The sequence below is a fragment of the Anas acuta genome, chromosome 3 (genome assembly GCF_963932015.1).
Source record: "Anas acuta chromosome 3, bAnaAcu1.1, whole genome shotgun sequence".
Taxonomy (NCBI): domain Eukaryota; kingdom Metazoa; phylum Chordata; class Aves; order Anseriformes; family Anatidae; genus Anas; species Anas acuta.
In genome coordinates, this window is record NC_088981.1 from 45,697,441 (window position 1) to 45,711,418 (window position 13,978).

The 13,978-nt window shown below is 40.0% G+C and overlaps 1 protein-coding gene across 1 annotated transcript in view; it reads left to right on the plus strand.

Moving 5' to 3' along the window:
• PDE10A (phosphodiesterase 10A) overlaps positions 1 to 13,978 on the plus strand; it is a 366,309-nt gene that overhangs the window by 107,758 nt on the left and 244,573 nt on the right. The window lies entirely within an intron of this gene.

Sequence of the window (13,978 nt, forward strand, 5' to 3'; positions counted from 1 at the left end):
AGAAGTATGGTACACATCAAGGCAGTTTGTGTGTAAAATACAAGTTTTAATAAATATTTGTATTTGCCCTTTCTGAAAGACAATCTTATTCGCTTGACTGCTTTGTTTTTGTTTTGTTTTGTTTTATTTTTATTTTTTAACTTCTCCACCTTCTCCCCTAGTTACTGGCAGCTAAAAGCAAGTAATGATCAAACGTCCTCTGTTTTCGGTACTATGTGATTAGTATCCAAACAAAGACAGCAGAACAATGAAATTCTCTCTGAAATAGTTTGCTGGCTTGCATTTTAGAAGCGTTTACTTTCCTGTTAAAAAGAAAACTTCAACACCATGCCTATGTTAGGACGTTGGAGTGGGTAAGGAGGGTGGAATTGACTCTTCAAGGTAATTGCATGTAATGTGGGAAAATGGAATCCTGAAGCTGGAGTCTGAATTTTGCCACTTCTGCTTGTTTTCACACTGTTTAGATAGAGGAATGCTACTACTTTCTGGTGGTGTTCCTCCTCAAATCTGTCATCTTTCAGTTTTAATTTTTCAGATGCTGTTTTAGTTTGAAAGCTTCAGGTAAAACGCTTGTGTAGCTTTCCTTGCATTTTCTTTTCAATATTACACCTATGCCTGTAATATTGTTGTTAGCTGAAACATCATTTAAGGTGCTCTAACTATGAAGTATGGGAAAAGCTGGACTCTGCCATAAAGCAGCATTTAATAGTAGCAGTGTGTCCCAACCCAAAGCAAAAGCAGATGATGGCCACCTAGATTTTGCTGGAAAGACTGCATGGCTCAGTATGTAGCTGAGATGTGGGTGCAGATAAGCAGAAACTGGATGCATTTTGTAAACCTTGGTCTAGTAATTAGGCACCTTGGTGAAATACCTATGGAAAGGTAATGTGGATCACTTCCAGTGCAGCAAGAAATCATCTCCTCTTAGGTTGCTGTTCCTTGGTTTCACAGAAGGATGGACATGGGTATTATTGGAATTACATCCACTTTCTGGGATTGCACCTTGGTGACCTGCTTCCCGTCAACTCTTCCCTTGAGGAATTCAGGCTGCAGCACCCTAGGGAGGCTGACAGGACCATGTGCCCAGGCTGTCAATGGCCCAACTGCTTAGTGACTACTAATGAGATAACTGATCAACATCAGGGTAACATCCTACTGCCATTTTTACATGAACAGGTATGAATTGGCCCCTCTGTAGATCCAGATACCTGTGATACATGAAAAAACTGTTTGAAAAGAGTTCCCTTTCATGAAGAGCAGGATGGCTACAGGATGGCTCCCAGTCTTTCCAGGAAGTTTTATTTTCTTCCATGAAGAAATTTCTCTTCCAACCTTGCTAGATAGCACTCTCTCTGTTAGGGAAATAGTTTCTGAAAGCAGGGAGCTTAAACTGGAGGTGAAGTAAGAGGGAGATCCATGCCAAAGAAAACAAACAAAGAAGGTGTTCCTGTTTGAGGTACAGGCCAGAAGGTCATGTGGATTATCTGAGACATGCCAGGATGCTGTCTTGAGAATGATTATGTCTTTCAGAGAACATATTCTGTTCTTGTACTCACAGAGACATGCAAGTGATTATACTACCCACTTGTTTTATCTTACTGGAACCAAGATCAGGAGAATCTAGTAGAATTATTTTTTCTTTAGAGGCAACTGAACCATACAGTTTGGATACTGGTACATAAATTAGTTTCGTCTGAATTTGAGTTTGGTGTTAGTATTGAACCTGTTCAGTCCATCTTTGATATTGCCATTGTAATTTCAATCATTATTTTTAAGACAAGAGAAAACACAAGGAACCCACTCTGTCAGTTTAGCTTACAATAACTTCACTGAAAATTTCAGTTTTCGTGTTGCTGTTCACTTAATTAGCAGATCTGTATCTCAAATAATGTGAGCTCTTGTCTCTCCTGGTCTGGTGGTACCATTGCGGGAGCTATCTTGCCTGTTGTTGCTGGACATTTGACCCAGATTGTGAGTCACTCATATAGCACTGTAAGCTATGTGAATACTTAGAAACCTAACCTATCCAGGTCAAACCCACTTACCTGTGAAATTGAGGCCTGAACCACCCTTTCCCACATACAAAGATATTCTATGTATTTGGAAGAAAAGTGAAGTGTTTTGAAAGAAGATCAAGTCTCCCACTCTTGCTGGTAATTAACAATTACCTAGGCAAAGAACACTCTTCCATGGTGAGAAGTGACTCACCACAGTTAGTGAGTTGTGTCATGCTTTTATCTATTTGATGGTCGAGCACAGACTTTTCATATGAGGTTGTGTTAGCCGCTCCCTTCATTGTCCAGAGCTCCTGTTTAATCTAAGTGGCATTTGCACGCAAGTATCCAAGGAAGAATGCGTTCCACACTGAGATAACTGTTTCAGTTTGTAGTAATCATGTATTCTTAAATCTGAAGATGCTTCCCTCTTTAAAGGGCTGTAAAAGATTTTGGATGATGTAAACCTCAGAGCACCCCTGATTTTCTGAATATACTATATAGTGGGACTCAGCACAGGGTGGATAGGATCTAGAAGTGTGGATTTAAGGTTTCCTCTGTGCTGCTTAACAGATCAGCCTAACCAAATACACCACATTGCACTAGTGGGGTTTAAAGTATCAGTAGTAAGTACAGAATTTAGGAGCTCTGATTAGTTGAGAAGGATAAGAAGAGTTCAGGTTTAATTTCCAGTTATTCATAAAATGATTCTGGTTAATGGACCCCACATGCTCCATTGTTGAGATCTGAGTCTTGTGTGCTCTTATGTGAGGGTTTAGTTAAGATATTCACAGTCTTCCTCCAGTCAGTAAGCAGAGTTCACACATACAAAAATAAAACACTGGCCTTCTTTCAAATTATGATGAGAACATAAGAGATGGCTTAATTTGACAGAGATGAACACACAGGCTTTGAAACAGACGTTGTTTCTAGCCTGTTTTCCTATATTTGTAGGTTGATAAGAAGCAGCAGGGGGAGAATACGAAATTGCACCAGTGCAACAGAAACTAACCCATGAGGATGGTTTTATCTGAACTGGGAATAAGTAGTGTTTGAAAATAAGGAAACAGTTTCAAGGTTTGAATTTGTAAAGGAATATATTTTGTAAACAGACTAAATAAGGAAGAACCTTCTGAAAACCAGACATGTTCCAGGCAGCCTTTCCTTCCCATTGACAGCTTAATTTAGAGGTGCTTTAGAAGAAAACAGTTGTGTTAGCACTTGAAAAAGGTTTGAGTGTGTCTCCACTGGATGTCAGTAAAAGTCAAGGAACAGAAAACAAAATGAGGTATTGCAAATATGTTGATCCAATTCACAATGAAACGTCAATCGTGTGTTATCCACAAATCTGCAGGCTGTGGAATGACATTGTACCAGGTACTCAAATTATGGGGTACTGAACACATTGCCCTTGTCTTTTCAATGACACACAAACCCTTTTCTTAGAAAAAGTCTCAAGGGCTTTTCAGACTAGTCAAAATTGAACCACAAAAGTCACGCAACCGTATTGTCCTTCACTTTAGAGGGTCACAATTTGTTTGGCACTGACTGACAAGACTTCTTCCAAAGAAGCCAGAAGAAATAGATGGCCTGCTGGTCATTGCATCACTTCTTTGTACTTCAGCAAGATTATTTGCCCAGAGATGCTAAGAAATCTCAATGCTAGCTTTTTTGCAAAGACATTGTCAGACATAATGTAAATCAAGCAACTAATAAAGAAGGTTAGAAACAGGACATCTATACTGCTGGTGCTTTTATTAAACTTCAAAGAAGGATCAGGAAGTACATGTTGGGGGAACTGACATGTTCATGTTTTAGGGTTTGAAGATCTCTCAGCACAAGAACTCCAAACGGCAGGCTTTGTTGTTGTTGATGGCAGTATTCATTTAGTTTGGCACAAGATCAGGCTGTGACCTACAAAGCTTTAGTTTTAAAAAGCTGTTCCTGCTAGGTGCCAAATGCATTCATGTTAAGTAATTTTATTTTAAAAAATACCTCCTCGTCTAAGCATGTTAACAGTCTGAAGTTCTTTTCAAGGACAGCCCCAATGTAGATGAACTGAATCTAGCACTGGGTTTTGTATCTGTTCTGCCTCTTGCAGTGTATGGGGTCTCCCAGTGCTGTTCACATGAAGGGGTTCAAAAAATGTCTGTGAAGGTTGCTGCAGTTGGATGAAAGGAGCTCTCACCTGGTGATGCTCCATGTTAGGGTATTGATTCCATGTATCTCTCCCAGCTGAAGAAAAATGTGCTGCTGCTTCTTAAGAGCTAGGGGTTACATCGGTAGGAGCATATTTAGCCTCTAGGATGAATATTAGCTTTCTGGAATCTTGGCTGAATTTCTAGTAGTCTTAAAGTGTGGTGTGGGTGGCTGAATCAGTAGGTGCAGCAGTTCATAAACGGAGTGAAAGAACTTTTTGAAGGTCTTAAATTCAACTCTTGATGAGGATGACAAACTCTGAGAAGCTGATTAAATTGTCAGTGATTCATGTGATGACTTAAAGCTCTTTGTGTTACAGTAACTTCTCTTAGGAAATTTAGTGTCATAAAATTTCCTCGCTTTTTGTGTGTATGTATTTTTACAAAAAAATTATTGGAAAAGATTCATAACCCTATTGGAGATTGTTCCAAAGTCCATTTGTAACAAGGCTAATTCTTTCACAATGTTTATATCTGTCTTTCAGTCCCTCCCCTTATCCTCACATAGCTTTTCTATTTGTTTTAATCCGTTTTCCACATATAGTGTTGGAGGGCTAGAAGAAATCAAGACAGTATTTCCTGAAAAAGAAAAAATGGATGACACCGTATAGAAGGGAGTATCAAAAGCAAGCCTCCATTCAAATTTTCTCCTTTCTGTCTTCTCAAAGGTAGCGATCCTGTTGCCAGCAGCACACAGGCTGTCAAGGCCTGTGCTGTTACTTGGCTAGCCCAGCACAGATGGCTGAGGGAAACAAGCAGAGAAGGAAAGCCTCTTGGCACATGGGAGAGATTTGACCGAGCAGGGAAGCATTAGTTGCTGTAGAACAGAAATCTGTAGTAAACTATGCCACATTAGTTCTGCTATTTGTAAAACTGATTTTTAGGGTCATAGGTTCATAGGAAGATTGGGCAGGAGCTGCTGGAGGCCATCCAGTCCACCTCTTTGAAGGCTGGAGGTCATTAAACACAGTGATTTGTGATGGAGGACTGTCTTCAGTGTCTTTTGTGACAAACATCCCACAACCTCAGCAGGCAATCTACTGTCATATTTTGCTAACATCAGCTTCGGAGTTTTTCCTAATATTGAAAGAAAATCTTTCTTGCTTAAATTTAAGCTTATTACTGCTTAAATGGTCCATTGAGAATATGGAGAACTCTTTTTTAAGTATGTAGAAAGCTGATACAAATTCTTGTTGTGTCCTCTCTGTCTCATCTTCAGAAATAATCTTCAGAAAATTATTCTTCAGAAATAAACTTCAGGGGGAACTGAATCAAATCCTGATTTAACTTCTAAGGAGTTTCTCATCAAAATACATTATAGTGGTTGACGTAGACAACAGCAGCCATCATACCATATAAAAACATTCATGATACCATATGAAAAGTTATGAAATTATTTATATTATAGTCCATAGGCTGTCACCTTTTACAACTTTCTCTTTGAACAAAAAGTATTCTTTCTGACTTTCTCGCAGGAAGATTTTTTTTTTTTTTTTTAGAAACGAGCAAAATCTTTTAATAACTTACAATTTGGCAAGAATGAAAGTTTAAATTGTGCAGAAAAGCAAAATCTTACTGACTGACACACATGTGAATTAAAAATCACAACAAAGTAATAAAGTACTACTAGTACATTAAAAGTATTTGCTAAACTATAGTAGGTGGGAGGACTGGGTAAGCTAACCATCATTCTTCTAGTCCGGAACATGTGTGCAGTTTGAATACTTGAAATATATAAGGGGTACCCCATAGTCAACTTAAAGTTGCCTCTGAGTTCATCTGAAAGATGTGATTGCTAAATAAGATACTGCATGCTTCTTTCTTGCTGCTTTAGTTTTCTTTTGAGTAGTAACTCAGTCTATAAGCATGTAGTTGTATTTGTGTTCTCAGAACAGCGCAGCCACCCTGATCATGTGCCATACGTGGTCCCATGCTAGGGAGGGAAATGTGAAGTTCTGTCCAGAAAACTCTACATAATCTTTTCCCTGAGGTTTGCTTTTTTATCCAAAGCACAGACCGAAAACCCAAATAAATCAACTCTAACTACTGGGTACTGACCATGAGGCCTTTCTAACACTGCTAGCTGCAAGAGCAGTATCACAGCTGATTTGGTGCTGGAGTTTTCAGCTGACTTCTGTGTTCCCAAAGACACAGCTGTGTGAACTAACAAAGTGATTCATGATGTGGTCTTTGTAGCACCTCTATGATATCATGTTGGCTGCCTCTGAAGAGATATTGAGTGTCATAGAAGACTGTGGTTAATGGGTATTGGACTCAGAGGTCTGATAAACATGTCTATAATCAGCACTCTCTATTACTTGTTTTTGTGTTGTTGGTGTTGATATAGTGCCAAAGGGCTTTATTAGAAGTAGAATTACAAGACAAGGAAAGGCAGAAACTTGGCTGTGAAGGGCTTTAATGTAAGATGCAAACAGTAGGAAGAGGCAAGAAATGAAAGGAGGTTTGATAAGGGAGAATGAATCATGAAGTATGCTGTGGTTTTTGGAGGCTGCATATATTTCTTTATGGTTTTAGTGTACCCAGTCCTAGCTGACATGCATGACTACACAGTCTGGAATGTATTAAACATTTCTAAAGGTATTTAGAAAAGGGCAAGTTGAATTTAGTTGTCAGTGTGGCGTTACCTGTACTGGTGAGGTAGCAGCGTAATCTTGGTAATGTTCAGTATATTATAGCAACGGATTTGTTTTTTTGAATACAATATGAAAGTAATTTCATGCTCACACTGGGCTGCTTTATACATTTATTCTGTTAATCAAATTTTCAAGCATAATCAAAGCGTTAAGAGATGGTTAAATAGAGATTCCTGGCATGCACAGATATTAGAATATTTTATTGAATCTTCTAGTTAGTTTGCTATAACTCAAACTATCCATCCTTTAATTAAAAAACTCTGAGCCTTAAAATTGCTAATTATGATAACTAATGCTTGGTTGCTGATAGTTTGTTGGACCTGCTGCTTTTCTTAAGAGGCAAGTGTTCTCTGTTGTCTCCATTTGTTTCAGAATAATGAGATTCAGAGAGGGCTAAATGCAGGTGCAGTTCTTATTTTCTCCAATGGAAATGTCATCCTCCTAACGCTGAATTTGATTTTGTCTGATGATGACTGCATTCTGGCAGCACCTTGCGGGTGTGTCAAGTGCTTCTGTGTTATGTACAGAGTACACATGTAACAAAAAAGATGCTCCTTGTTCCTTATTGCTTAGGATTTACGTTTTAAGGAACTTGAAAAACATGATTCTCTTGACTAGCTATGAGAGTGGTGTTCCTTCCCCTCCTTCCCAAAACCCTGGAAGCATGTCAGCAGTGTAATCTTTGAATTCAATAGGAGGGGAATATAATAGAGATATTATTGTGAAGGATGAATACCCTGGTAATTGATTTGAGATGGCATTCATATCTGGGGAGCCTTTTGTTTGGATGCTGTTTTGGAATGTTGAGATTTTGAACTTATAATGGAAATAAGATGGATAAAGTATGAATTATGATGGACATTGAATGAAGGACATTATTATGAAAAGAACAGGAAGAAAGGAGACTTCTGAGGCTTTTGTTTGTTGTGGGAACCTTAATGAGAGAACACGGTTAACAGATGCAAGGCCTCGAAGTCTGCAGTCACAGGCACAGTACAATAAATAGTTCCTGTGAACACAGCAGAGCAGTAGGAACTTGGAAAGTTTAGGAGATGGGCAACACCAGTTAGCAGCAGGCATTAGACATGTACATCAGCAGGAATAGGGGAGACGGATAAGAAGCCGCTCGTTAAAGGGAGCAGGTTCATCACAGAAGGGAACAGTGATCATTTCTTCTTTATTTCTTTTGCTTTGGGGTGTGGGAAGTTTTACAACATAGAGTTTTCAGGAACTAAGAGTAACTGCTTTCAGTCCGCACCCAAAATAAATGAAGAATAGCAATGAAATGGATGACTCAGAGAAATGACTGACTCTAAATCCAGCAACTGATTGGATGGAATGCTTTCTTGAGTCCTAGACATCTGTATCAGACTTCTGAGCCTGTTTTGGTGCTTGCTCTTCCAAATATCTGGTAGCTGAATATTTTCCAATCCATATTTGGAAATAGTTGATTCATTCATAAGGAGAATATTCGTGCTGTTCAGGAAATGCAGTAGTTTGCTCACACAGATCTAATTCAAATGATGGTGTAAAACTAGCCATTATTTTAATTTCTGAAATAGTATCAAATCATATTTTGAGAACTCCGTGTGAAAGCACAAATGATATGAGCTACCTATGAGTAACTCAGGTGAAGCAGAGGAAATGCTGTTCTTTTATTTTAAAATATTGATATTTAGTTAGCTACTCTTTGTCTTGAACTTTAAAACATTGCTAAGTGATATTTCCTTTTAACGATAAGATGGGGTCTCACGCATCACATGGATTGGAATTTTTCCCAGACAAACCTCTGAACAAGAAATTGGCCACCATATAGTCTGCTCTTTGCTTACTTTACGAAACGCTTGAACTTTGCTGTTGTGTTTCTTGTGGGGTTTAAAAGTACTCTATGTGTGCAGGTGGAATTGCAGTACTTCATCCATGCCATCAGAGGAATATCAGCTTTGAGTGTTTGCAATGGGAATATTGTGTGTGATTTCATAGTTCTCTGATACAGTTTGAGTTAGGCTTTATGTCAGAGCTATAGAATAACAGAATAGACTTGAAGAAAGCCAGATCATTGCATTTTGGGGTACTGCAGACTGGACATGCACATTTGACTCAGGTAGCTACACAGCTGTGGGATTCATATTTCTCTGCCAGGTGATGATGAAACCCTGCAATCATCTGCCTGCAATTCCATACTTTCTTAAAAACACTAAACTCACTTTTGTTTCTTAAGATATTTTATTTTTATTTTTATTTTATTTTATTTTATTTTATTTTATTTTATTTTATTTTATTTTATTTTATTTTATTTTATTTTATTTTATTTTATTTTATTTTATTTTATTTTATTTTATTTTATTTTATTTTATTTTATTTTATTTTATTTTATTTTATTTTATTTTATTTTATTTTATTTTGAGGTTATTCAGAAAGTCCTTCTGGGACTGGGGTGGGGAGAACAAACCAACCACCCTCAAAAATTAAGGTGAGGACTACAAATCTGAAAAGAGAGAGACTTTCCAAAGCATAAGTGGTGGTGAGATTCAGTTCCCTTCCAAGGTTACTGAGGGAGCTTATGGCAGAGCTGAGAAGAGAACACAGCCAAGGGCATGGCCTCCCTTATGTAGTTTGGGATTTGGCGCCTTTATCTCCCCTTCTTGTAACATTTTTGTTTTCTCCCAATAGCTTCACGGGTTCTGTGTGCCACAAAAACAGTCAAGAAAAACTGCTTTTATTTCTGTTTTCTTGATGACCTTTTAAAAAGTGTCTGAACAGTAAGAATTGAGCTTGTTGCCATAATAATCAGTGATCGAATCAATAAAGTGAAGCCGGTTGCTAAGGGAAGGCCATGTATAGTCATGATGTAACCCCGACTGCAGCAGCCCGTCTCATAACCGGAGAGAGAACATTGAGGGGATGATTCTTCTGCAGGGAAGGCTGCTTAAATCTGTATTCAGCGTAGCAATGTTGATTTAAAGTACCTTTCTTTGTTATGGCAACAGAAGGGAACTATCACGTCTTTTGAAATATCTAATCTTACTTCCTTCATTGACCTTGTTCTTGATGAACAGGATTAAATATCCTTGTAGGAAATTTGCTTCAGCGAGCATGCTAGAAGTATCTACATAGATGTGTATAGCTGCAGAAGTGAAGTGTAGCAAGCTGCTTATAATACAAACTGAATTAGCCTTTCACCTTTTTCTCTTCTACATTCACCGTTTCAAAATAATCACCCCCAATACAACAGCTTTGATGTTACAAGAGGTTAGTCCTCATCCTTGGCTACTTTGGAGGCTTACCTCAACATAGTACAATTTTTCATGGTTTTAAAGCTTTTAATCAGTAGTTGCTGTACTGCTACCAATGGCTGAAGTCACGCTGACTTGCTCACAGCCCAGCTATCACCAGCAAGTCCTTTGGCTTTTGGAGCTGCTGGCAGCTGGTCTGACTGAGAGGGACTAGATAACTGGCCTTGCTAGGTGGGTGCTGGCATGATGTTGGCCAGAGAATCAATTTTGGATGTCTGCATTTTTCCTTGGCTTTGTAGCAGGCTTCTTGGCTGCAGCTGGGCCATCAGACCATTGTGTATTGAACAATCGCTGAACAAAATGGAATTCTCAAAGCACAATATGGATTGTCAGCCCAAGGTTACTGCGCAGTCAGAGAGAATAGTTAATTCATCATGTAAATATTTTTACCTTGGGTGTTTATAAAAGCCATATAGAGAACAGGATATCTCAGAGGTGTTTAATAAGAGAATCAGGAATGGTTCCCTTGAAGGCCTCTGGACCAGATATCTCTTGAGATAGCAGCTCCTGCAAACTGTGAATATTGAGCAAAGGAAATAAATTATTCAGTTGATTTTTTTTTATTTTTTTTTCACTCATTGCAAAATACTGATCACAGAACAGTGTTATCTACCATCCTTCTTAGAGAAACCAACAATTAAATTGCCATAGAGATTTTACCTCTTGAGCTGCTGTTCTCCTGAGTTGGAGTTAGCACTCTTTGCCTTGTACTATCAGTGCTTGTATCTACCTTCCTTTTTTAAAGAGTTTTAGATTCCAGAAAGGTTGGTTCACTGATCCAGAGATCAAACAAAACCCGAAGAACAAACATCACTTGCAGTTTGTTCCATTAAGTTCCAGTGCTACAGTGTTCATCACGCTTTGTCCCAGCCTCAGAAACGTGCATGTAGGCAGGGAGAAACTCAGTATATCCTGTGGACAGATGACCTGGAGAAAATAGATTCACATAATACAGGGCTATGAAACTGCTTGCATAAGCAAGGCTTTACTGTCGGCATTTTAATTTTTTTTTTTTTTTTCATTAGGTTGCTGTGAGTCACTGCTGGTGAGATTGCAGGAAGGGGTGTGTTTCAGAGAAGGGAATGTAAAGGATAAGAGAGAAACTGCATGATTTCCAGGTTTGGAGAGTATATTTTGGAAGATTTGGGCTCTACAATTGACAAGCTGTGAATACAATTATTATATTTTCATATTGCAAACTGATGGAGCTTTGCTCTCTTGGTTGTGCTGTCAATCAGCAGTCCTCAAAGAAATTACTTTTAAAGCTTTTATGCAGACATCATTTTGCTTGTTTTACTGAGGCTTTTGTTTATTTGTTTGTTGTTTTTTCTTCAGGGCACTCCATCAGTACACTGCCCACAAAAGATCTTGCTGTGGGTTGGCTGACAGTGTGGGTCAGAGCTGGAAGAGCCATGCTTTGCAGCCTATTTCACTGGGTAAATGTGGTCTTCAGGTAGGAAGCAGATAGCTTACTGCACCTTTTGAAAAACTCCTTCATCCTCCTCATAGGTGTCCAGCTGGCCAACCTGGGTGACATGCTAGGGCAGACTGGAGGCCCCTCCTGCTTCATTCCCTACTTTTTTTTCTTAACGGTTCCTGGACAGGAGCTGTGGCTTCTCAGTGCATGTGCTACACCCATGACCTGGCATCTGAGTAGCTCTGCTTCATCCATACGCGTGTACGTAGGGCTCGTTTCTCCGCCTGCTTGTTGCCCTATTGATGATAACAATCTAGCCTTTAGACTGTTTTCCACTTGGCAAAATCGCCCACAACCAACCATTGTTTAGATTAATGCTGACCTTGTAGCTTGTGATGAACCCAAGACCTACGCAAACAGAAAGTGAATAGCCACAGTTGAAAAGTATCTTATCAGATATTTGAAAGAATAATAAACAAGAGGAAGTGGATGGAAGAATGCCTTTCAGTGAGACCATATTAAAATAGAGCTTCATAGCCTCACTTCTGTGATGATAGATGATAGGTCCAGGCAGAGATTGTGCTGAAGCAATGCTGGTGTTGTACTTTCTTTGAGGTAGTCATGATACTCCACTCTCTTGCCTGGCCTTGGCTAATAAATGGTGAAATTAACTGCAACTTCACATAGATGTACTAACAGGCTTGAGGTTTTCAAGGTCATTAAGGTAGCATACTGGCAGAAGGACGTCCACATCATCGTCCTAAATCTATTGCCAAGCATCATTCCAGGGCCTGCTTTGGGCTATCTGGATGCTACACCTGTGCTTTTATTACTAGGTGTTTGACAAATCCATTAACATGCTGTACCTCAACATTTTCTTGGCCTTACAGTGGTTGGTTTGGGGATAATTTAAAATTTTATGTAATTTAAAGGGGGTTACCTGAGGAAAAAAGACTTAATGGTCAGATTGTCTCGCTTTGTGCAAGTTGTCTGTTTCCTTTTCAGTCCAGCACACAGGCTTTTAGACCACATTCTAGCTGCTTGGAAGCCAGATCTTTCTGGAAGGTCTGCAGGACTCAGCAGCAAATAGCGAACCTGTAACAAACACCCCCCAAACATGCAGGCGGGGGGCTCAGCCCCTACTTCTGCTGGGGTTTCCCTGTCAGCGGGGCAGAACTGGCCCAAAGAGTGTTTAGGAATCAGGAGGCTGTCACACATTTGGTTCTGAACCTGTCATAGTGTGTGTTGCCTCTTGGCTGGCCTTTGGACCAAACTGAGCCAGGCTGGAGACTGGAGGGAGACTGTGTTCAGAAGGATGTGTAGGGGATGGAGAAAGGACATAGGCTTCCAGCATATGAGGTCAGGGCTGAGACAGAGAGCTGGAGAACTTGGAGGGTATAGAGGAGCACTGCAGGAGTAAGGCTTGTTGAGGTGATTGGTAGGAACGTGGCCTGCATGTTCCCAGATAGAATATCTTTGCTGATTGCAACGTGAGATGGACAGAGGAAGAACCTCAGGGCAAAACAACCTTTCCGCCAAAAAGCATACTCTCTTCTTTTTAGGTCCTGGGCTCTTCTTTGTGAGGGACGTGCAAGGATGAGTAGTCTGACAGATTCTGTTTATAATACAGCATAAAACCCATTGGCAGCAGGCCAGCTGGTTAAAGGATTACAGTAGCTGTCCCAAGGACTCTGAGCAACAAGCAAGAATAAATGTCAGTGACAGCTCAACGCAACTGAAAGAAAGTGAGGAGGGTAACAAAACCTGATCTTCAAAACAGGTCTGTGTTCAAACCCACTGCTAAAGCCCAAGGAGCAAATGTTCCCTTTTATATAGAGCAAGCTAGGAGCTGAACGTCATGTAACAGTTTGGCCTGGCTTGATCGATTGGTTAGGTGTATTGATGCCAGTGGGACTGCTGAAATTGAACACCCAATTTGTAGAACTGTGATTCACTTGCTGGATGTATTACGCCATCTTTTCCCCAGAGATTAGACAGACAGTCATTGCAGTGTCTGTCTGTTTGCTTGTTTGTTTGGTTTTTTAAAATCTCACGGGCTTCCTCGGGGGAAGATGGCTGGTTTCTAGAAGCTGTTCTCACTGCAGGAAGTTACTGCATCTCCAGCAGCGAGGGCCTTCCTGCCTTGCAATGCTGTTAGCACAGCTTCTTGCTGCCCCAGGGTTTCTCCCAGGAGCCTGCACAGAGCTGGCACCTCTGAGAGGGTTTGGAGTTGTGCTCGGTTGCAGAGCACTTTCTGTTTGCTTTGAAATAAGCCTTTAGGAGTGTTTGCAGAATGACTGTGGACCAAACGTGTGGGGCAGGGTTTGGTTTGTCTGACGTTTTGCCTTGGGAGAAGGGCCTTTCAGGGTGTGTACGGTGGAGAGAGAAAGCTTCAGCTCCTCCAAGTGCACCTGGAATG